General features: G+C 45.6%; 1 pseudogene; it reads left to right on the top strand.

Annotated features, from left to right (window-relative positions):
- Positions 1-25,493, top strand: part of LOC111955739 (protein Jumonji-like) — an 89,023-nt pseudogene that overhangs the window by 29,123 nt on the left and 34,407 nt on the right.

Below are 25,493 nucleotides of genomic sequence, written 5' to 3'. Positions count from 1 at the left end.
GTCGCAGTGGTGGGTAGTATATGGGGCTTTGGTGACAAAACGGATGGCACTGTGATAGACTGCATCCAATTTATTGAGTAGGGTATTGGAGGCTATTTTGTAAATGACATCGYCGAAGTCGAGGATCGGTAGGATGGTCAGTTTTACGAGGGTATGTTTGGCAGCATGAGTGAAGSAKGCTTTGTTGCGAAATAGGATGCCAATTCTCAATCTAACTTTGGATTGGAAATGTTTGATGTGAGTCTGGTAGGAGAGTTTACAGTGTAACCAGACACCTAGGTATTTGTAGTTCACATATTCTAAGTCAGAACCGTCCAGAGTAGTGATGCTGGKCGGGCGAGCAGGTGCAGGCAGCGATCGGTTGAAGAGCATGCATTTAGTTTAACTTGTATTAAAGAGCAGTTGGAGGCCACGGAAGGAGAGTTGTATGGCATTGAAGCTCGTCTGGAGGGTTGTTAACAGTGTCCAAAGAAGGGCCAGACGTATACAGAATGGTGTCGTCTGCGTAGAGGTGGATCAGAGACTCACCAGCAGCAAGAGCGACATCATTGATGTATACAGAGAGAGTCGGCCCAAGAATTGAACCCTGTGGCACCCCCATAGAGACTGCCAGAGGCCCGGACAACAGGCCCTCTGATTTGACACACTGAACTCTATCAGAGAAGTAGTTGGTGAACCGGGCGAGGCAATCATTTGAGAAACCAAGCCTATCGAGTCTGCCGATGAGGATGTGGTGATTGACAGAGTCGAAAGCCTTGGCCAGGTCAATGAATACGGCTGCACAGTATTGTTTCTTATCGATGGCGGTTAAGATATCGTTTAGGACCTTGAGCGTGGCTGAGGTGCACCCATGACCAGCTCTGAAACCAGATTGCGTAGCGGAGAAGGTGCGGTGGGATTCGAAATGGTCGGTAATCTGTTTGTTGACTTGGCTTCGTAGACCTTAGAAAGCAGGGTAGGATAGATATAGGTCTGTAGCAGTTTGGGTCAAGAGTGTCTCCCCCCCCCCCCCCCCCCTTTGAAGAGGGGATGACCAGCGCTGCTTTCCAATCTTTGAATCTCAGACGACACGAAAGAAAAGTTGAAACAGGCTAGTAATGGGGGTTGCAACAATTTAGGGAGATAATTTTGGAAAGAAAGGGTCCAGATTGTCTAGCCCGGCTGATTTGAAGGGGTCCAGATTTTGCAGCTCTTTCAGAACATCAGCTGCCTGGATTTGGGAGAAGGAGAAATCGGGAAGGCTCAGGTGAGTTGCTGTGGGGGGTGCAGTGCTGTTGATCGGGGTAGGGGTAGCCAGGTGGAAAGCATGGCCAGCCGTAGAAAAATGCTTATTGAAATTCTCAATTATAGTGGATTTATCAGTGGTGACAGTGTTTCCTATCTTCAATGTAGTGGGCAGCTGGGAGGAGGTGTTCTTATTCTCCATGGACTTTAGTGTCCCAGAACTTTTTTGAGTTTGTGTTGCAGGAAGTAAATTTCTGCTTGAAAAAGCTATCCTTGGCTTTTCTAACTGCCTGTATTTACTGGTTTCTAACTTCCCTGAAAAGTTGCATATCACGGGGGCTGTTCGATGCTAATGCAGACCGCCACAGGATGTTTTTGTGTTGGTTAAGGGCAGTCAGGTCTGGAGAGAACCAAGGGCTATATCTGTTCCTGTCTCTAAATTTCTTGAATGGGGCATGTGTAAAGTAAGCTCTGAGTATTTTCCGATTTAAGGGGATAAGTGTGTTTTATTTCAGGAAGATCCCTCACCTAGACTGGGTATATTTAGACAGCATTATCTAGATGTGCAGTTGGCTCACGAGATAAAATAGCATTAAAGGCAGCATAATTGCCTGAGATATGGCTCGAATGACACCCATAGGAAAAATATGACCTCACCCAGTGAAATGCACTGGCTGCACTCGCCCTCTCCTCCAGGGGCCGACTGGCCATCTGGCATTCCGGGCAAATGCCAGATGGACTGGTCAATTTTTAGCCCAGTGGCCCTGTAACTTGGGTTATTGGCGCAAAATTATAGTTATTTTACTAATAACTGACTGGGGTGGCAGGTAGCCTAGTGGTTAGAGCGTTGGGCGAGTAACTGAAAGGTTGCTCGATCGAATCCCCGCGCTGACAAGTAAAAAATCTGTCGTTCTGTCCCCGAACAAGGCAATTTACCCACTGTTCCCCAGTACGCAGTCATTGTAAATAAGAATTTGTTCTCAACTGACTTGCCTAGTAAAATAAAARTTTAAAAAAAATAATAATAATGGGGGCCACTGGGAACAAAATGTGCCTGAAAGAAAAAATGGTCCGGTGTGTTATAAATGCCAGGGCTGAGTTCTGGTCCCAGTCTGCCCCAGCTCTCCTCTCACCCCCCTTTACCTGATCTGAGTCTGAAAACCCTCTCATATGGCGCCACCCTTCTCGCTCTCTTTCTCCCTGTCCATTTTCCATGTGTTGATTCTTCTCGTGTGGGTGGGTGTAGTGGAGTGATTTTTATATGAAACGTCTCTCTGCCTACATGAGCTGAAACAGAGATCAGAGCACTGCCAAGCCCTCAAAGAGGAACTTTGTCATTAAAGAAACCAGCTCATTGTGCCAATGATTTGGGAACAACAAGACCGTCCTCTCCTACTCTACCCGTTGTCTGAGTATTTGATGCTTTAGTTGTGTGGTGTTCTTGCTCTCCGTAAAGTCACTAGAGCATGTCTCCTTAAGACACTCAATGGATGGCTGTTATTCTACCCTCCCTCTCTGCTCCCCACTCCGCTCCCTCCCCACGCTCTGCTCCTCAACGCATCAGCAGAAACCCTCCCTCCCTGAACTGCTAAACCGGGCCGGGGAAGCCTTCTGCCATAGCTCTGCCCGCCAGGCGGCAGCCACATTATTGCCCGCTTAATTGTGGACAGGAAATCTGGAAGTCAAGCATGCCCCGGGGTGCTACGGGGGGGTAGTGTCAGGAGGGAAGGAGGCCAGAACCCTTTCTGGCTGGGCTCAGTCCTCTAAGGCAGGCAGCTTGGATAAATATGGTTGCTCTCTGGCAGCTTGATTTAATGGTTCTAGGTGTAGCTGGGAGAGTAATCGAACAAGCATTTGTTATTTGAAATGAGCCTGACACGGGTCTGAACTAGCCAGCATCAGCTAGTGTCATTACAAAGCAAGTTAGGCTGTGATCAGACACAGCTTTACTTTGCTAAATGTTTGTACCATAATCATGTGTTTCCTACACCTAGTAGCTGCTGCTCCTTTTTGAGATCCTCTTTTGTCATTACATTTGTGTCAAGTCTGAGTATTTCAATGCACTGTCATTAGACATTCTCACACTATAGTCCTGTACTCTTTTTGGCTGCGACAGAACAAGTTTTTTTTTTCTGATCCATTTTTTTTTTCTCCAGTCAGTGTTCTTTCTTTTCCAGGAGGAGCCTTCAGCTTAAAATCTCCCACTAATTGAAGAGGACAATTTACCAGCGCAAAACCCCACTGCCATTCACTAGGAAATTGAACACCGCACTTGATTCGATTCCATATTTCATACGCGTGTGTGTGTGTATTTTGGAGCTGCATTCAGGCTGATTGCAAGTGGCATGCAATTATGTCCTGTATTTCTTAGTTTTTTTTTCTGCCCTCTCTTTTTCCGAGGCACAGTAAAACTGAGATAAAGGCCCTCAGTGAGCTAATACAGGGGAGTTATTGTGCGGTTCGCTAACAGAAAAATAGGTTAAATTCAACGACACATTTTATGATGCCCTATAAATCCCATAACATGTATAAGAGTCACAAACGTACATTAAAACGCCAGGACTGGTTTAAATGCCTAGTAGGGTTTAATATAACAACCCAGTCCTCTGGTCTGTAGACAGATGGGGGGGGGGGGGGAAGACAAATGTCCTAAGCCAATACTCTCCTTATTTGCATCTTAGAGAAGACAAATCGACACTGTCTGACTCTGCAGTTAGTTAAAGGTAGATGGTCTCCTCCTACAGTGAGTGGGCCTGTATGTGTGCTGTTGTCAGCAGGCTACATACTAGGGTCTGTCTGATTCTTCTGTCTGGCCTTTGCTGTGTTTTATTCACTGCCCTATTCATTGTGATTCCTGGTGGCAGTGGATTCCTACAAGGTAGTTTTATTTTTGTATACATTTTTTTTTTTTAAAGTCGACTCCAGGGTCGTTGAGAGGCCGTGCTGCTCCTCTCCTTTGAACGGCAGTACTATCACTCTCCTTCAGCTCGGGGGATGAACACGATAGGAATGTTGCCGGTTGGGATGAGGCTATATCCACGCAGGACCAGTCTAGGCAGGGCTGAGTCAGACATGTCATGATGTGCACAGTGAGGCGTTGGGTACCTGTCTGGTAACGGCACTGGTGTAGCCGGTCAGGTTCCCAGTAGGTCTACGTCACTACAGACTCATACCTGGTGATCCTGGTATATGTGACCTTGTTTGACCTCTGACTGTGAAATGACAACTGGTGTTTGCTCCCAATATGCAGTGTCATTTAGTTTCTTAGTAGCAGGGCTGTGATGACATTATGTCCCAGTGACTAGTGCCACACACACCATTGCCATTAAACAGAGCTGGAAGGTACCAACTGTCTCTGGGCCCCTAAACCAGCCTCCTCATTCCAGGTCCTAAAACAACATGCTGCCATCAGTGGATCCAGTGTATTCGCTTTGTAAATCATATTCCAAGCCAGGGTGCTCCATTGACTTCCTTAAACTACATTCTCTCTTTAAAATGTATAATTTCACACATGCACTCGGACACAAAGGCACACGCCGCATGTACACAACCCTGCAGCGATTGAGAGTGCCTGACTGTCTTTAAAAAAAAATAGACAGTGATTGATGGATGGAAGGTTTGATTTGTTTATTTAGCTGCTGTCAGTGATTGATGGAGAGACTGACGTGTCTGAAGGTGTTAAGGCGTCCGCATGCGTCCCAGACCAAACGGTTCCATCTCTGAGGAATCTAAACTCCAACAGAATCTTTACTTGCACAGATTGATGTTGTAGCGTATGTCATGACCCTTCCTGTCCCGTTGATTCTTCAGTTTAAAAGCAGGGTACTGACGATGGACCTGGTGCCATGGGAGTTTCATCCATCCTGCTATTGTATTTTTTTTCCCCCTCTCCCTGTTCTTTCCCTTCCCTCGTACCACTTTGTCATGTAAAGGGCTTTATCTAAGAGAGACCCTGAGGTTAGGCTGAGCGAGACGCAGGATGGTAAATAATCAATATTGATTGACGGGCTCTTTGAGCAGAACAACCTAGAGGTGTCTGCTGGGAGTCCCCTTTAACCCCAGAGGCCACCTGCCTCCCTGACCCCCAACCCCACACTCTTCTGGTGCAGCTCCCTGGACATGTGATCCTGTATCTCTGTTCTGTTATCCCTCCCCCTGCCTGCTCCCRCAGATCTATTCTGTCTCTTCTGTTCCCAAACATCCACCAGTCAATATCAACGTTAGGAAGTGTTTTAAAAAAAATTTTTTTAGAGCTTCTGAATTGCTGTGGACATTTTAAAGTGTCCCAACCATTCCTCTTCCAGGTTCCAGTTTGTTCTGACCTTTGTAAACCCCCAGAAGGCCAGCCAGCTCCGCTTTTGTTGTTAAACCTGGCTGGCTTCTGTTTAGTGTGTGATTTTATGTTAATTATTTAGTGAAATGTTTAATATTTCATTTTGTTGCCTTAGAAATTGCACCGTGTTGCAGTGTTCCCACCAGCGCTAGGCGTTAGTTTCATATTGTCTTGCAAACAGCCACTAACAATGACAAGTTAATGGATGCTGGTGAACAGGGAAGTGCAAATTCTCAAGGTAGACTTCATTTCCCTTTCTGTCTAAATTGGGTCAGTGTGTCAGACTGAATAAACAGAACAGTGGACCGCAATGATGATGATCAAAGGTCCATCGTGTGCCCCGCACTTGTGTTGATATATGGTACGTGTAGACTTCTCTCCCATCCGCTGGTCCCGTGTGGCTCAGTTGGTAGAGYATGGCGCTTGCAACGCCAGGGTTGTGGGTTCATTCCCCACGGGGGGACCAGGATGAATATGTATGAACTTTCCAATTTGTAAGTCGCTCTGGAGAAGAGCGTCTGCTAAATGACTTAAATGTAATGTAAATGTGTGAAAAAAGGAAAGTGTGAGGTCCTAGTGGTTGCTGCCAGATGGTTGTAACATTTCTGTTGACTTCTCTGTAAAGCTACTGGTTACAACCATACCGCTGCTAACCTTGTGATTTAAACTGAGGTGGTCATCTCTCTACTGTGAATCTGCTTTTGACAAGCTAGTGCTGACTGGTTTGACAGACTGGTGCTGGCTTACGGCTGGATATCTCAGCTGAACCTTCTATTGCTTTGTCCTTCTTACCTGAAATACCATGAGGTGTCGACACTATTTCAGTAATGCTGCTAGTCTAAATGCACTGTTTTGAAGTCTCAAAAATGAAATGAAGCTCCCAGTACACTGGCTCTCTGTAGAGGGGAATCAGCAGCCGTTTGGTTGGTCAGTTTCCATGGTCTCTGTTATGCAGCAGAATCCCTCTAGGAAGTGAAGTGTGTCAGGGTCGACATATGTTCAAGCTGACCCGTCCYTGCCCATATGGAGCTAGAGGAGAATGCAGGACTTTGCTGGAGTGTGTGTGAATGCGGATGCAGCACACATCTGTGGTTTTACAGGGCAGAGGAACGCCACAGAATCTGGCTGGCTCACTGAGCCTTGCGGAGGAGAGGAAGCAGAGCGAGTCAGTGAGTTGGAGGCAGGAGMGGGTGAAAATTGAATTGCATCACTGAAATGTGTGTTGAATTTAACATCGCTGAGACGGGTTAAGCAAAGAGAAACAGGYGACTCAGTCTACCAGGACCCCTAGCGTCTACCCCCACTCCGCTTCACCCTGCATCACACACTGACTGGGAGTAATAAAATAATAACAGCCTCTTAACTATCTACTCACTGCAAAGGTTTATCAAAGACACCAGGCCCCTGTGCTGTGAGACACTGGATGTCTGAATGTTTTGCCTGAATGTGGTGCTCTGATGGATATTATGGCACTGAGCGGTGCTTGTTGGTTTGGCTAGAGGGAGACCGGCTTGACCTCGTGCACACATTACAACTACAACTAGTTCTGCTCTTGTTACGATAGGGCAGCGTTTTTATCCAATTACACATTCACTCTAATTTGATTTCCTGATGTCTGACTCGACCTGATCCTCACCACTTTGCCTCTGCTCCGTCTATTAAAACTGTGATGTCATCTGAAAACAGCTGTTCATCCTGTTTTCAGTGTGCATACGCACGCACGCTCGATCAGAGCTAAGAGCTCAGGCCCAGTAGCGTGCCACAGGGCCAGTGAGTGCCAGGGTTGCAGAGGGCATCCCAGAACACTGTGCATTGTTTACCCCGGCACTGCGTGCTGCTCTGTGCCATCCTGCTCTGTGTCCTGGCACCCTCAGTACTCTCTGCTCTGTGCCACTCGCTGCAACACATCCAGGCTCCAGCCCTACGATGCCGCCAACAGTTTGGAAAGTATTTCCACCAGCTGTGAGAAGAGGCGCTAAAGCTCCCAGGGCTGACACACAGGAGCTGCCTTGCTGTTCTCCCCTACTGCTATTCTTCTCCTCTCGCTCGGCTTTCTTCTCTTCTGTCCTTACCACCTCCGTATTCATACACTACCACGGAACTACATCTACTCAACATCATGCGGTGCAGTTAGTGGGTCACATGGTGGTCAACAAGGTGGGATAGTGTAGTGCTAGGAGCTGTGTCCCAAGGGACAGGGCTGAATAATAAGACCAGGACAGGCAGGGGGACATGGGAGCAGCCACAGTGTTCAGGGCGCATTTTATTTCTATGAAAGAACAGGAAGATTGATTCACCCCATGAGACAGACAGAAAAAGAGGGGGGAATTAGAGGAATGGGGGCTAGGGAGTGGGTGGTGGAGTCATGCTTCAGCATCACTGTCTCTCCTAGGTTGAGCCAGGCTGGCACTGTTAGTGGAGCAGTGACTGTTCTCTCTCCTAACCTACAGTCTCTGTCTCTCTCTCAATCCATTCCTCTGTGTGAACCCACAGCTGTCTGCTTTTGTTTGGTAATAAAATAATCTCCCAAGTTGGAGGGTGTGAGTAATCACATGCTGTGGTGGTCTGAACCCCCCCCCCCCCCCCCCCCAGTCAGGTTTGACTGGGTGGATAAAAGTAAAAGTAGTGACGTTGCTGAATTGACATGTTTCCCTGAAATGATGTTGCCTGCTTCGCAAAAACATGCAGGTGTGGGGGCTGGCTGGCTGGCTGGCTTTCACTGTGCACTGCTGGATTCCATCTCCAGCACAGTGCTGATATATGTGTGGGTTTGTGTGGAAAAGAGCTCAGTCTGATGCTGATTCAGATGCCATTTCAAGCTCTGACCTCATATGAGTACCATACGAGCTGAGTGCAGGGGCACAAGTATCCTGTGTGTATGTTTGAGTCGACTCTCCTTCAGATTGTAAGGGTTGTGGTGAACTCCCTCGGTGACTCAGTGAGCTACCCAGTGACAATGGCCACGGCGAGAGACCCAGTGCTGACTTCAGGAAGCGTTGCTAAACCTGAACTCTTAGGGTTTGGTTCTGCATTAGCTACGCTGTAATGAACATCCTATTGATTTAGTGATCGAGGATTGATTCAGAACGGTGAGATGTAATGCTGCTTTCTCTTACCCACAGTACGTCCTCTTTCTAAATACAGAAACAGATTATTTGAATCCTCCAAGATTATTTAAAATATGGGGCAGAGAGGGGGTGTGTGTGTATAGAAAGCAATGCATGTTTACTATTTGTGGTTGGTAGACCAATGTCCGTAGTATTCAGATAGCCAGCACTTGAATACAGCCTTTAGCTTTCTGTGTGGAAGTTTGTGTGTTCTGTAAACACTGCAGTGACCTCCAACCCTCGCAGCCAGATGAGAAAATCCCTGTTCAACACATCCAATGAGATCTCCAATGGGGGAAACCCTGAATGCAGTGTGCTAGTCCTATGACTAATCAAATACAACAGTGAAGTGCTTACTTAAGGGTTCTTCCCAACAATGCAGAGAGGGGGAAAAAAAGTGTAATAGAAAAATAATAACACAAGGAACAAATGCACAAATACACAATGAGTAACAATAACTTGACTATATACATGGGGTACCAGTACCGAGTCGATGTGCAGGGGTACGAGAGTTTAGGTAGGTATACAGTGCATTCGGAAAGTATTCAGACCCTTTGGCTTTTTCCACGTTTTGTTATGTTACTGCCTTATTCAAAAATGTAAAGACGTTTTTTTAGAAATTTTAGCAAATTTATTAAAAATAAAACACTGAAATATTGCATTTTCATAAGGTTTCAAACCCTATATTCAGTACTTTGCTGAAGCACCTTTGGCAGCGATTTACAGCCTTGAGTCTTGGGTATGACGCTACATGCTTGGCACACCTCTATTTGGGGAGTTTCTCCTATTCCCCTCTGCAGATCCTCTCAAGCTCTGTCAGGTTGGATGGGGAGCGTCGCTGCACAACTACTTTCAGGTCTCTCCAGAGATGTTCGATCGGGCTCTGGCTCGGCCAGAGGACATTCAGAGASTTGTCCCGAAGCCACTCCTGCGTTGTCTTGGCTGTGTGCTTAGGGGCGTTGTCCTGTTGGAAGGTTAACTTTATGATGTCCTGAGCGCTCTGGAACAGGTTTTCATCAAGGATCTCTCGCTCTGTAATTTGCTCTGTTCACCTTTCCCTCGATCCTGACTAGTCTCTCAGTCCATGCCACTGAAAAACATCCCCACAGCATGATGCTTCCACCACCATGCTTCACCGTAGGGATGGTGATGGGTTTCCTCCAGATGTGACGTTTGGCATTCAGGCCAAAGAGTTCAATCTTGGTTTCATCAGAACAGATAATCTTGTTTCTCATGGTCTGAGAGTCTAGGTGCCTTTTGGCCAACTCCAAGTGGGCTGTCGTGCCTTTTTACTGAGTGTCTTCTGTCTGGACACTCTACCATAAAGGCCTGATTTGGTAGAGAGCTGCAGAAACGGTTGTCCTTCTGGAAGGTTCTCCCATCTCTACAGGGGAACTCTAGAGCTCTGTCAGTGACCATCAGGTACTTGGTCACCTCCCTGACCAAAACCCTTCTCCCCTGATTGCTCAGTTTGGCCAGGCGGCCAGCTCTAGGAAGAGTCTTGGTGGTTCTGAACTTCTTCCATTTAATAATGATGGGAGCCACTGTTCTTGGGGCCCTTAAATGCTGCAGTCATTTTTTGGTACCCTTCCCCAGATCTGTGCCTCGACACAATCCTGTCTCGGAGCTCTACGGATTATTCCTTTGACCTCGTGGCTTGGTTTTTGCTCTGACATGCACGGTCAGCTGTGGGAGCTTACAGTACGAGTCAAAAGTTTGGACACCTGCTCAGGCCAGGTTTTCTTGTTTTTACTATTTTCTACGTTATAGAATAATAGTGAAGACATCAAAACTATAAAATAACACATGGAATCATGTAGTAACCGAAAAAGTATTAAATGAATCAAAATGTATATTTTAGGTACTTCAAAGTAGCCACCCTTCGCCTTGACAGCTTTGCACACCCTTGAATAAGTGCTTGCAAACTTTTTACTGTGTGTGCCTTTACAAATCAATTGAATTTACCACAGGTGGACTCCAATCAAGTTGTTAAAACATCTCAAGGCAGATCAATGGAAACAGGATGCACCTGAGCTCAATTTCTAGTCTCATAGCAAAGGGTCTGAATAGTTAGTGTAAATAAGTTTCTTTCTTTTTTTAGACCTTAGTAAAAATGTCTATGCCTGTTTTTGCTTTGTCATTATGGGGTATTGTGTGTAGATTGAGGATTGTATGTATTTATTTATTCAATTTTAGCTTAATAGCCTGTAAAAAATGTGGGAAAGATCAAGGGGTCTGAATACTTTCAGAATTAACTGTAGGTAGTGACTCGTCAACAGGATAGATAATAAACAGTAACAGCAGCCTTTGTGATGAGTCAATAGAGTTGGTGCAAAAAGGGTCAATGCAGATAGTTAACCAATAGTTACCCGGACTATTTAGCTGTCCAATGGCTTGGGGGTAGAAGCTGTTCAGGATCCCGATTGGCTGTTTTGATTGACTGTTCTCCACTGAGAGGTATGGCGGGAGGGGGGCATCCTGTGGAAAAAGTAGTGGGATTAATGGGAAGAGATATATCTTGAGTAGTATTGACACATGAAGGCAGAGCGGCATGGAGGGATGAGAGCAGAGGTATGACTGTACCATCTGTTCCTCTTTATCTGGTCGATTTTTGCCTGTGTAAACAGAGCTGCATGGTGGGCTCTGGGCTGGATCTCACTGAGACTGCTGATCCACTTTCAAGGCTGAATAAGTGGACATTGACACACTAAACCGACCTCGACCTCCCTCTCCCTGTCCACACTAAACCCTGAAAAGTTGAAGTGGGCCCAGGTCCATCTGTCTGTGGCGAGCTGTGCTGTATTAACCTGTGTCTGGGCTGTATTAGTGTGTTAGCCTGTCTGTGCCTGGGCTGTATGAGCGTGTTCATGCCATCTCTGCCTGTGGGATCCAGACCGTTTCACCTCAATCAGAATCAGAGCCCAGCGGAGTAATGGGACTTTGGACTTCCCGTCCACCCCCCCTTCCCCCGGGTCACTTCCTGAATCTGTCTGCATCCACTGAGGGGCCCAGTACACACACACACACACACACACACACACACACACACACACACACACACACACACACACACACACACACACACACACAGTTATTATGACCGGGTGGACTCTGTTTCTTGTTGGGTTTTTTCTTCAGTCTTGTGACTGGTCAGGGGCAGTAAGCCTAGTTGATAAAGCCTCTATTGGTCCAACTTGTGCCCTGGAACCTCTCTCTAGCTCCTATAACCTGGAATCCACTCAGATGTATTTATGTCAATATAATATAAAACATTACATTTATCCTGCTCCTTTTAAATCGTTATGTTATCCTAGGGCTGGGCGATATGGTCTAAAACTCATATCTACATTTTTCTCAAACTTTTATAGGTGATTCACATCTACATTTATACATAAAAAAAAAAAAACGTTTTAAATACTTTTTCTCTAAATAAGCGCTGTTGCACATTTCAAGGCCAATACACTGCATTTCAAACTGTCAGCAATAATCTAATGAATTCGGGGCCTGTAAAATTATACCTAGGCTAAATATAAGCCTTCAACCATAAGACCCACTAATAATTAAATTATTTGATCAAAATAGTTTACCCGGCTTTTTTGCAATAATCACTGACCTGGCTTTCAAGTCTATGAAAATGCCCTTTTTTATTACAATGTAACCAGAACCATGCACATCCACTAATAATGACAAACTTCTGGTAGCAGGAATTATAGAAAATGAACACAGGTTTTATAAAAATGTCTAACTGCTAGTGAGTAGCCAGCAAATCATTTGTTTAAAGTCTAACCGACTTGGATCCATTTGCTGTTATGAATATACCTTCCTGTCCGTCTCCCAACTGTTTGACCAACAGCTTCTTCTCTTTGTTTATGTTGAAATCCTGCCGCGGTAAGATTCTTATTTCTCAGACTGAGAGAGTTGCCAATCCCTTATACAAATGCATATTTTTATGCTCATTGCACATTTATGAGAGACTAGACAGCTAGCACACGTTTGTGGCTACAATGCTGCTAGCGGTACATGGTACCACAATGATACGTGCCGTGGCAAATCAACTCGATTCTTGTGATGCAGGCATTTGGAACATCGCGCTAAAACATGCAATCAAATGAATATGATATATCGTCCAGTCCTACATTATTCTGCTCCTTTCTACTCCCGTTTAATGAGTCTGACAATGTGCTTGACAGGGCTGAATGACAGTGGCAGTCTGTCACTGTCATGGAAGAGAAACCACACCATGATAAAGCTCACTGCGCCTGGCAGTGTGTCTCAGATCAACGCAGTGTTTTCTCTCAGGGTGTTCACGGTGGACCCCTGGGTACTGGAGATGGGGAGGAGGGCAGGGGAGACACAGTGATGAAGAGAGGCAACTCGTCCCCCTCCGTGTCGCCAGCCCCTAACATTTCAAAAGTTCCCAAAACGGGACAATGTTTAGCAATGGTGCAGATGGAAGTGCTCTGGGTCTGAGACGGAGAACAGGAATGTGGTCGATCCCAGCATGAGGGTGTTTAATGGTGGATACAGCCCGGGCATTCCGATGCGCTGAGGTAGAGGTGTAATGAGGTGATGACATTAAGTTCCTCACGCATCTGTTAACTCCCAGTGAGTTAGGCACTCTTACTAGGAGCAGACTGAGTGACTGAGTCAGCCCTGCACTCTGGAATGGACTTCTGCTTGTGACTTGGTGAAATCCTGTCGGCTTTGCAACCCCTCCAATTAATTTGCAGCTTGTCACTTGTATCTGCAAGCTAAGTAACGGTTTGGGAGGAAAGCTGTGAAAAAGTGATATTGATCTGTGTGAGAACCTCTCCTGTTAGCGCTGGGACACGTGGAGTCTAGAGAGGTGGAGACCCTCAGGAGAGGGGAAGCGCGAGGGAGACCCTTCCTAGCTACACAAACACTAAGCCCCCCCCCCACCCACCAAGAGAATGTGTTATACAGTACTAAAACACATTTCAGCCGGATCTCAGTTGGCGCGTGGCCCACATTCTCCAGTTGATGAGATCCAGACCATCAGCACTGTTATTATTAGTCTGCCATGTGAACCAACGCGTGTTCCTTTTTTTGTTTTGAAATTGGGACAACCCCTCCTGTGTGTGGGTGGGGGGGAGGGGGTTCTGTTCCTATAAAATTAATCCATGGTGGTTATGACAAAATCTGCCGACGGGGGTGTGTGAACTTCCTGCTTGGTTAGATGGACTTCCTCTCGGCATCACATCTTTCAGCCAGTCTTCTTAGTTTAAAAAAAATGTAACCTTTATTTAACTGGGCAAGTCAGTTAAGAACCATTTCTTATTTACAATGACGGCCTACCGGGGAACAGTGGGTGAACTGCCTTTTTCAGGGGCAGAACGACAGATTTTTATCTTTACCTTGTCAGCTCGGGGATTCGATCCAGCAACATTTCGGTTACTGGCCCAACGCTCTAACCACTAGGCTACTTGCCGCCCCAAGTGTACAGTATGTTCATCCAATCCTTGTACAGTACACAGTAGGTTTGAAGAACCAGTGTTCTTTTATTCCTCATTGCAGTGACCTTGTTTCCATTATTGTTCACCTCACAAGACAATTTGTATTTAGTCATGCATCAGCGCTACAGACATCTCAAGAGCTTGGGAATTAATTAATGAATGGATGAATTACATTTATGTTCGTGTCAAATCGCCAGTTGGCAACCCATCGCGTATGAGATTAATTAACACAAACAAACATTACAATAATTCAGTGATAATTATTCTGTTGATCTGTGCATTATGCACTGCATAAAGGAGGAAAAAGAAATACATGACCTTTATTGTTATTATATCCTTAGAGCAGTAAAAAAATTTTTTTATATATATATATATACACACACACACAGAAACTTAGTATTTATCAGCATTTTTGTCAAAATTGAGTTGACAGCCCTGTTCTGTTCAATGTTCTTTACCTAATATAGTACTCTAAATACCCCCTCATGTCAAGTTCAATATAATACATTGCTGACACAGTTCAAACCAATGAGGGTTCAGAACCTTAAAGCCAATGATCGCAATCATTTTGCAGATAGAACCTTAGTCCCAAGCTCTCGCTTTCTACAACTACATTCAAGCTTTATTCCTTCTATCATGCAATGTTCGAGTTGACAGGTGAAACTGAGTTGTCTCTGTCCTGGTTATTATATTAGTCTTTGTCTTAATGGATCAGGTGGCTTTGGACAGGAATGGTTAGAGGTTTACAACCCAGTGATGTGTTAACATGGGACATCTCACTACATCACTGCTCGATAAGATGCACAGGAACCACAACCGTCTCCCACTACTACTGATGTTGCTGTTAAAAGGACATTTCAAAAACATTATACAAATCTACAGTGCCACCCCAACATTAACATATGTGAAAATGGCAGGTTTCTATGTTTTGCCGTAAAAACAAAAGAGCAAGATCAGCGTTTCCAACCCCGACTCCCAATTGGTCAAAATCACACGATGCACACCGATGTTATTGGAAACACTTATCTTCCACTCTTTTTTACCACAAAACATAAACGCCCCATTTTCACACATGTTGGGGTGGTACTGGAGATGATGAATATGAAGTTGAAACATTTTTGAAGTTTCGCTTTAAGACTAGCCCCTGCTTTAGACTCGGGTACCAATGCTATAAATAACCATTCCACTGGGCTTCTAGTGTAAACGGCAGCCTCAGAACAATCAGGTGTAGACTACTTATTTTCCTGAAGCCTATTGGGGAGGTTCCAGACTGTAAAGCGTTTACAAGTTGACATGGTTTCTGTCTGGCATCTAAGTCTCTACTGGCGTGTGTTTTACAGTGTGAGGGAGCCAGCGTGTCGTCTGATGTAGAGTCTCCTCCGTCTGCTGTGACAGACGTCTGACTGGGACTACCCACCTTTAGTCTCGGTCTGCGGATATCTACCTTCCCCATCCTGGCTCGTCTCAGTGGGATTGTTAAAGGAGTAGAGGCTCTTGATGTCATTTAGAAAAGCCTCCGTGTGTCTTTCTGTTCGCTGTGTTTGCCAAGGTGGTGCGCTGTGGTATGAAAGGCAGCGGGTTCTGAGTTCCTTTGGGGCCCCTAAAACGTGTGCGTGCCGTGTGCCGGTCGTCCCGCAACAGTAGACACACAAAGGCCCCAGCGTTCATTAGCAGGCTGTGGGTTCCCAGTGGGAGCGCGGGGGGGGGGGTGTAAGCGGGCGGGGGTTGTCAGCTCAGTGCTGCGTGTTGTCTCTGTGGTGGTGCCAGCTCCTCAGCTCTCATCTGAGCCCAGGCCCTACTCTGCTCTGCCAGCAGCCCGACTCTCCCTCTGAAGAGGCCTGGCAACCCTCCGTCAGTCAGCCCTCTCAACGGCCTGCTTACCTGCCTAACTACCCACTCCTGCCTCTGCTAGTCTCTCTGCCTACCTACGTCTGTCTGTCGGTCGTGCCAGGAAAAACGCATTTACTTACAGCAAAGGCACGATAGCAATGTTGGGATAGCAATGTTGGGTTTTTATACCGTTTTTGGTCTTTTCTGAAAGCATTGAGTTGAACATGTTGTGATGTATGACACATGAGGTTTGAGTGTTTAGAGAGGGTTTAGCCCTTACTAAGCAGATGGACAGGGATGCTTTCTGTTAAGACGAGCGATCTGCAGAATAAAGTCCTATTTTAAAGATTTAAGTGTTGAGTTTCGGTAGAATGTTGGAAACCTTTTTGACTTTTTTTCTCCTTTTTCTGTTGATGTTTTTGCCWTGTGTTGCAACAAAATGTAGCAAATTATTTTTTTTACATCTCTTTGCGGGGCTCGGCTGACGATGACTCTCGGCTGACGAGCCAGCACTTCGCAGTTTCCAACTCTGCGTCACTACGTGTAGGGAGATGAGGAAATCACTCTGGCAGCCTGCCAGCCTCCAAGAGGAAGAGAAGGAAAAACACACACTTGCAAGCACATTTTTGGTCTGCTCCCAGAGTTCAAAGCCAGAGGTGCTAGCTTGCGTGTGTTTGTGTCAGTCAAAGCTAAGTGTAACGAGGAGCGTTGGTGCACAGCATTGGCGACACAGTTGAGTGTGTCTGCAGGGAAACATGGCTGTCACCCCTCCGCTTCATCACAAGGAGACACCCGATTGTCTAACTTCATCACGTTGATTCTCATGGAATATCTCAGTGATGTCCGCTACTGATGATCACTACAGGGCAATTCCACGTTAATGGTATTACGCTCAGTGTCTTATTAATTTTTTATTTAACATGTATGCCAAACATAAACCACAGATTTTTCAAAGTTTAACAAACATACAACTCTATGCTCAATGACTACTTCGAACAATTTACACAGTAAAAAAAATATATACTTTTGCTGGAAAAACTGTTATCAAACTTTGCATGTGCAGTTTTTCCTGTAAAATGCGTTTTTATAAAATGTTCAGTGGAATTGTTGAAAGTAGGCCTTGTTCATACAGTTTTGTGGTTTGTTAAACTTTGAAATGTGTAATTTCGTCATGAAATGTGTAATTACCCTACAGCTACACCACATATACAGAAGTATGTGGACAACCCTTTAAATTAGTTGATTTTGCCATTTCAGCCTCACCTGTTGCTGATGGGTGTACGAAATGTAGCACACAGCCATGGAATCTCCATAGATAAACTTTGGCAGTAGAATGGCCCGTACTGAAGAGCTCAGTAACTTTCAACGTGGCACTGTCATAGGATGTGATCTTTCCAACAAGTCAGTTCATAAAATTTCTACCCTGCTAGAGCTGCCTTGGTCAACTAAGTGCTGTTATTGTGAAGTGGAAACATCTAGGAGCAACAACGGCTCAGCTGCGAAATGGTAGGCCACACACACTCACAGAACGGGGCCAGCGACTGCTGAAAATCCTCCGTCCTCGTTTGCAACACACTAGTTCCAAACTGCCCCTGGAAGCAACGTCAGCCCAAGAACTCGAGCTTCATGAACTGGGGTTCTGTGGCCGCGCAGCCGCACACAAACCTAAGATCACCATGCGCAATGCCAGGCGTCGGCTTGAGCAGTGTAAAGCTCGCCACTATTGAACTCTGGAGAAGTGGAAACGCCTTCTCTGGAGTGATGAATCACGCTTTGGCGGATGGCAGGAGAACGCTACCTGCCCCAATGCATAGTACATTGTAAAGTTTGGTGCAGGGGGAATAATGGTCTGGGGTTGTTTTTGCATGGTTCAGGCTCCTTAGTTCCAGTGWAGGGAAATCATAATGCTACAGCATACAATGACATTCTAGACGATTCTGTGCTTCCAACTTTGTGGCACCAGTTCGTGGAAGGCCCTTTCCTGTTTCAGCATGACAAAGCCTCTGTGCACAAAGCGAGGTCCATACAGAAATGGTTTGTCAAGATTGGTGTGGAAGAACTTGACTGCACAGAGCCCTGACCTCAAACCCATCGAGCACCTTTTGGATGAATTGGAATGCCGACTGCGAGCCAGGCCTAATTGCCCAACCTTACTAATCCTCGTGGCTGAATGGAAGCAAGTCCCGCAGCAATGTTCCAACGTCTAATGGAAAGCCTTCCCAGAAGAATGAGGCTGTTATAGCAGCAAAGAGGGGACCAACTCCATCTTAATGCCCATAATTTTGGAATTAGATGTTTGACAAGTAGGTTTCCACATACTTTTGGTTTCAGTAGAGATCCAGCTTGTTTGGTCATCTCGTTCTAATCTAATTTCTTAAGATAACTTAGTGTTACACATCAAACAGTAGCCTAGTACAGCTGCACTGTGTGTAGGAAGCAGTGCTGTACTGTGAGGGGAAGTAGGGTTATAACAGTGTTATACATTAAATCTGCTCGGTGTAGGAAGTATTATTTCTGTATTCAGACACTGGTGACCTTAATGAAGCATGTTGGAAAGTTAGTGTAATGTAACGGAAGTCTGACGCGATCCTATTCTTCTGTCTTTCCTAGTGGTGTACTGCTGTGAGTATCTGTGCCACATTGACCTCATGGACTGTCCCTCCATTGTTTAAAATTCCCAATAGTACTGAGATGGAAAGAGGTTTATTGTCAAAGATGAAAAGTGATGAAGGAAAAGGAAGCAGTGTGATTAAGACGTCTGTCACCCTTGTTACAATAACATCCTGTGTCTGTCTTTGTCAGCCAAGAGAAACGGTCATACTAGGCAGCCGTAGTCTCCCAATTTAATTCATTATTAGGCTTTATTGGTTCTGGGTGATGGCTCACACATAAATATTAAATATATGTCAAATGCCAACTCCAAAGGACCCTTCTATGGATTACATTTTGTGAAAATCCCCCAAACCATGGTTTTGTTCTAGTTTCATAAGCAATCACCCTTCTGTCTTTTGTGGGTTATGGTTATGTTGTGAGAAACGTGATGCTACTCGTAATGATTTGCTAGGTTATGCTAATGTATCATGTTATTCTTATACTAACGTCTATCTACTATGCTGTGTTATGTTAAGATGCTGTGTTATGATAATCAGTAGTCCTCTGTCCTGTGTTTTTAGGATGATATCGATGGGATCCCCTGGTCAGAGGAGAGGGATGTGAGGAAGGTGCTCTATCTCTCCCTGAAGGAGTTCAAGACTGCTCAGAAAAGGCAGCTCGGAGACGGCATCGGAGATGGAACCAAATACACTAATGGTGAGTTTCCCCTGGGACCCTTTTCTCTGCAGCACTGACCCAGTCAGGCTTTTGTCTGGATGCTCACAGACCTGCGATAGGCTGCTCTGTCTTTAGTTGTTTGCAGTGGACCAGCTAATAATGATAGGAGTGATAGAATAGTGACACATTTAATATGGTGTTATTTCAGAATGAAGGTGCTTTGGTATGCACAATGAAACCGAGGATGTTGCAGGGTTTTTTCTAAGCAGGTGCAATAACATCCAGGGAGCTCAGGCTGCCTGTTTGTGTCCATCTGTGGTATAAAGGCTGGTCTGAATTATCTGCTGCTGCTTTGTTTGACACCTTCGCTGTGCGTCAATCCACTCTGCTTCAATCCACTCTGCTCTGTCTCTTCGCTGCTTCAAACACCAGCCAACTAGGAGATTTGAACTTCACACGGGCCTCTGAACCTATTCTCAGCTGTCACCGACACAACCCAGAGACCGAGAGAGAGATAAAGGCCTCTGGAAGTTTACACCGTGCCAAGCAGGCATGGAGAAGCCGCAGTTCAGATCTAGGTCACAGACTCAGTCGCACACAGACTGCCCTGTACCGGCTGAAACTGTCATCCATTTTGGAGAATCAGTCAAACAGCAACTTTTGTGATGGCGGTTTTCTCATCCATCTTCACCCCCCGGCAGTGTTGTCAGTCTCTTAGAGGAGTGTGTCTGTCTGGCTGGCTGTCTGGAGCCAGCTACCTGCAGAGGGATGTGAGGAAGGTGCAAATTAGATTAGAACAAGATGACCAAACAACAAGCTGGATCTCTACTGAAGTACACTACATGACCAACAGCATGGATCCAACAGCAGAGTGAAGGGACCGACCCTGCAAGGCCCTAAGCGTGTCTCCCCTCCCACCCGCCCGTCCCCCCCCCGTCTATATCCTATCCCATAACCGGCAATCATGCCATCTCCCTGACCACTTTACCTCTCACTGTTGGCAGGCGTCCATCTCTCCATCTCTTAGCCCTCGCTCCCCCTCTGCATTATTCAACTAATTACAAGATGCCCCTTCTGCATCCTCTCCCCTCCCTGTCTCTCCCCTCCCTGTTATCCCTCCTTAGATGGAAGGCATCATTACATCAATAGGCCTCTGGTTACTACTGCTCAGGAAGCTTTCTTCCCGCTCCCCTGCACTCCTCTCCATACCCCCCCCCCATTGATGAAACTACTGGCTGTGTTCCAAACCATTGGAGATGGTGGATGGTGTCGTGAGTGTCTGCCCAATGGCACCACCGGCGTTGTTCTGTCTGTCCCTTAGCACTGACCCTGTCCTGTCTCATGGGGACGACACTGGAAGTTTTGACCAGAACATAGTGGAAGATGGCACAGAGCCTTGGTGGTGGAGCTGGCTTCCTCTCGGATAGGGCGAATGTTAGACTGACAATCTGCAGCATGTCATTCTTACATAACACATCTACTCAAATTATTTTTTATTTTAAAGTATATTTTAAGGTATTTTATGAAGATGACAGTGGGGAAATATAGAGGTGGTGTCAAAGGGCCAGAGTCCAACCTTTGCCAACACTGTAGACATACAGTATGTGCCAGAGGAGGCTGCGGTTTAGACTGCTAGACCACCCTAGGCCACAGACAATAGTTACTAAATAGGATCTGTCTATTTCGGTCTAGGGTTGATTTGTGGTCAGAACTGTGTGGTTGAGACAGCCATTTTAAAAACACTAGTTTTTGTTGTCCTCTTGTAGGGTTGTCTCCTAGAGTTCCCTTTTTAGTATCCCATTCTATTGTCAGAAGTGGTTGAAAATACATTCAAATGGGTTAAAATCCCACACAACAAACGCATTGTTTATTTTTATACCCACTACAGTCCCAATCATACTGTGTCATTAAAAGCTTTGAGAGAAATAAGTATTTTGTTACTAGCCACAGTACAGTGGACCAGTGAGAGGGTTACTGCTACAGGCTGCTGATGGACCCTAAGCTTGCTCCATTAGAAACATTATTATTCAGTTGTAATCACTCTGTTTGTAAAGCTGAAGTAATGCCACTCTCCTGGCTGTTAAAATGTTCTCTCTGCATCTGGGCTTCCTGTCCGCATTACTCCACCTCCCACTAATGGGCTACACTCTGACTTGCTATGGTACGCACCCCCAACCTCGCTCCTCTCCCTATCTCCTTCATTCTCTTGCTCTCTCTGTCTGGAGAGCAGGAGGAACATAGCAAGGTGATGGGCTTATTGAAACACGCATACATCTGATTAGAGTCCCTTACGGATCAGCCGTCATCCTCCTTCCCAGCTAGGCCTCACTGGGACCAGGGGAAAGAATTTAGACCCCAGCCCAGTCTGGCTCCCTTTCGTGACTGCCAGTTTGCATCCCTGTCTCGCCCTCCTTGCCAGGCCCCTCACAAAGGCACTGATGTGAAACCAACATATGTAAAACATCTCGGAAGGGCGGAGAGGGGAGGGAGTAGAGGAGACAAGATGGCCCCTCGCCAGGCTGTTTATGTTCAGTATGAATATTATTACAGTCACCTACTACTACAGATTAGACCAATATTATTATAGCTGAATCAGAATGGTTTCTTTGAGTTCTTGGTGTTATAAGCTTCACCCTGAGCACAGAACACACAAACTAAACATAACCCAGTCAGTTCCCTGAGCACCACTGTGGTGTGACTCATACTGCCAGAGCATGTTAAGAGGTCTACAGACATGTTAAGCTCTATGGCTGGTCTCCTGCTATCAGGTAGTGACCTGCACTCGGTACACAGACTTCAGCTGCCTGGGTTTGTTCTGGGTTCTTCAAACAAGTTTTCAGAGGAAGCTGCCACTCAACTCAACCATTAGCCACTATGTCATTATTACCATTCTAATTTATGTTCCTTTGACACCTGCAGTTAAGGGTTTTGGGTTGGCACATGATTTAAGGCCTCAGTCCTAAGGAATGTGATGGGAGGGTCATGCGTCAACTAGAAATGCCAGTACCAGGTAGACTTTTACAACCTACAAAGATTTAGTGGATCATAATTGATCTGTTTTTCTTAACCATCATTAATACTTCCACCCTGTTTGTGTAATTGCAGTGAATACGGTTTCGTTTGATCAAGAGGGTTTCACTTCATTTTCATGTCTTGGTTACTCATCAATGCTGTCTTCATTTGACTGGAATGTCTTTTTGAGATCTGCTCAAGTCCTGACTTGTTCACTTTGTTCAGCTAACGGGCTCCAAACACAAATCAGCCCTCTTACTTTGGTCACCGTGTTTCTCTCCAGTCAACATGTCCTAGCAGTACACTGCATGGTCTCTAAACCATGTCGTCTTGTCTCTGTAGGTTCCCATGCCCGCGGGCAGCTCAATGGCTCAGGGCAGAAGGGCCACAATGCTGACGGGTCACGGTTCCAGAGCACCGACGGCAGCAGCGAGTACTCTGAGGATGGCCCTGCCAAGAAGAGGTGAGTGTGTTAACCTGTACTCTGGAGCGATGGCTCTCGCTCTGCTCTCTCTCTGATCGGCAGTAGCTTTGAACCAGATAGTGCTTGAGTGAAGGTAGTGATAGTCAGGGGGAGCTCTACAGTACCTGGGCCCAGATTCACAAAACCTCAACAAGAAATGTCTTAAGCATTTTTTCCTTAATTATAGACTTAAGAAAATGTAAGCAAAGTTGATATTCCTCAAAGTTATTGAACATTTTTCTTGTGCCATTTCTTCATGTTTCTCCTTAAACTAAAAGTTAAGAAATTTGATTATTGAAAATAAAATTATTGGAAATGTTCCCTTTTTCCAAGATAGCTAAACCCTCGTCTTAAACTCAAGGCAATGAAAGTTCATGAAAGCAATTGAACATATTTAATTCACTCACACACGTCATCTGATAGTTTCAGTATTGATTATTTTAAACCCAAGAACATGTTTTAGAACAGTAATCYTAGTAAGAAATATGCTAACATGATTGCCATTGCTAGCTAGATAGCTAAAATGGTTGCCTAGCAACAACCATATTAAGAAGATATTTGAGAAATTCGTAAGAAAATAATTCCATCTTAAGATATTGTTGAGGATTTGCACTTACGAACTTTCTTATGAACTTTAAGAAGCGAATGTTTTTTCGTAAGTAGTGTTTTGTGAATCTGGGCCCTGATTTTTAAAAAATTTAAAAAAAAATTAAAAATTAAAAAAAATTATATATATATATATATATACACAGTACAGCCGAGGTACAATATCATAGAGGTGTTTTGATCCAGGTGATGTCAGCATTGGTTTATTCAGCGCTCTCAGATCCGTATGTGTGAATTATCAAAGCCAAAATATACAATTGTGGTAGTAAATGTATATAGGCCTCTGCTGTCTTTTTATTAATTCACTTCCTTCTTGCTGTATTCTCTTCTCCTGTTCTCCAGTAATGTGTTTGGTTAAGTCAGGGAATTACAGTAATGGGACGACAGCATCAACAGTGAAGAATGGGAGCTCTTTAACCAGCGTTCGTTCTTAAAAGGCGGAAAGTTGTTTTAATTTATTTTAATTTAACTAGGCAAGTCAGTTGAGAACAAATCCTTATTTACAATGACGGCCTACCCTGGCCAAACCATAACCCGTACGACGCTAGGCCAATTGTGCGCCACCCTATGGGACTCCCAATCACGACTCCCAATCACGGCTGGAATCAAACCAGGGTCTGTAGTGATGCCTCTAGCACTGAGATGCAGTGCCTTAGACCGCTGCGCCATTCAGGAGCCCTAAATGAGTGATTTAAGAGATGTGTTGAGCATTTTCAAATCATAATTTAGGACAAAGTTAATGCATTCAAATACAACAATGACCTTGTTTCCATGTCATTCCTACTAGTGATTTGTAATCTATAAAGGCCTTGGGGGAAACTGCTTCACAAGAGCTTCTCTCACTCAGTTTCTCCCCTCGGGTTCATTCTCATGGAAAAAAGAATAAGACTATTATTTGGATAGTATGCAGGGAAGTATTTTAATTTTGAAATTAGAAATTGAAGATTGGTACTTGTGCTTCTTATAACATTATCCCTTTGAGATTCAAGTGGTTGATCTCTAATGGGTTATTTTCTTCAGATCTAGCATAATGAGGAAGATAGGTTGAAGACTGAAAACGGTCTATAGTATGAGTGAAATATTGTGCCTAGGTTGAACATGGGGCAGTGTGATGGCCTGGTTGTTCCCTGTAGGGTTCCACTCTGACATGGTGTTCTGTACCTCTTGGCTGGCTGTCACCTGTGGAACGTTTATGAGGTGTTTATGAGGGACTGGAGGAGACTGGGCTGGGGGGGTGTGAGGAGACTGGGCTGGGGGGGTGTGAGGCCTGTCTCTTATACACATCTAGATGTGTATAAGAGACAGGTTTATGAGGGACTGGGCTGGGGGGTGTGAGGAGACTGGGCTGGGGGGCTATGAGGGACTGGAGGAGACTGGGGCGCAGGAGTGGTGTGAGCACACTGGTGGGTTCAGACTGGGAGGGATTCCCTCTCAACTAGCAGGTCCTGGTTCCATAACAGACCAGCCACTGTGGATGAAATGCACTGCTTGGCACACGCGCACACACACACACACACACACTCACAGCTACATTTAAATCATATATACACATGCTGTACTGCAGCGGCCATAGCACAGAGATCTGCTCTGTAATCTCTCACCGTGAGACCCTCTGTGTAGCCAGCCATCGCATGATTCCTCAGCTCCACGTCTCCACATCCTCTTTTCACCCTCCGTGTGTGTGCAGTACCTGTTATTTAATAGTCCAGCAGAACTGGTCATTAAGAGGCCTGGCAAACCTGAAAAGGAGAGCAAGATGGACAGGGAGAGAAGCAGAAAGACGTTGCGGCAACAACAGGCCTGTGTTCACTACAGTGGTTTGATGGTTTTCATTAGTTCTCATGCTGGAATAAAAGTACGCTCTCTCCCTCTCTTAATGAGCAGCCGGCTCAGAGTGCTTGGCAATAGCTCAGGCCTTTTGGTGTGGGGAGTGTGTGTGTGGAGGATGACTTCTTGGCCCTTGCTTCTGCAGCCCACGCCACTCTATAACAGGGTGGCTGATTGAGGAGGTGCCAGGACCTTTCACACCTGGCAACGCAAGAACTAGCGGATAGGGGAGGTGCAGGTGCGCGGTTTTGGCTGCGTCATCCTGGGGCGCAGGGGAGGTTCCCAGTGTGTCTCGGGAGGGGATGGGCGGTCCCAGGGAGGCGTTCGGGGACATTAGGTGTTTGTCT

The sequence above is a fragment of the Salvelinus sp. IW2-2015 genome, linkage group LG31 (genome assembly GCF_002910315.2).
Source record: "Salvelinus sp. IW2-2015 linkage group LG31, ASM291031v2, whole genome shotgun sequence".
Classification (NCBI taxonomy): Eukaryota; Metazoa; Chordata; class Actinopteri; order Salmoniformes; family Salmonidae; genus Salvelinus; species Salvelinus sp. IW2-2015.
Note: the sequence above shows the minus strand (reverse complement) of the source record. Positions and strands in the feature narration are given on the sequence as shown.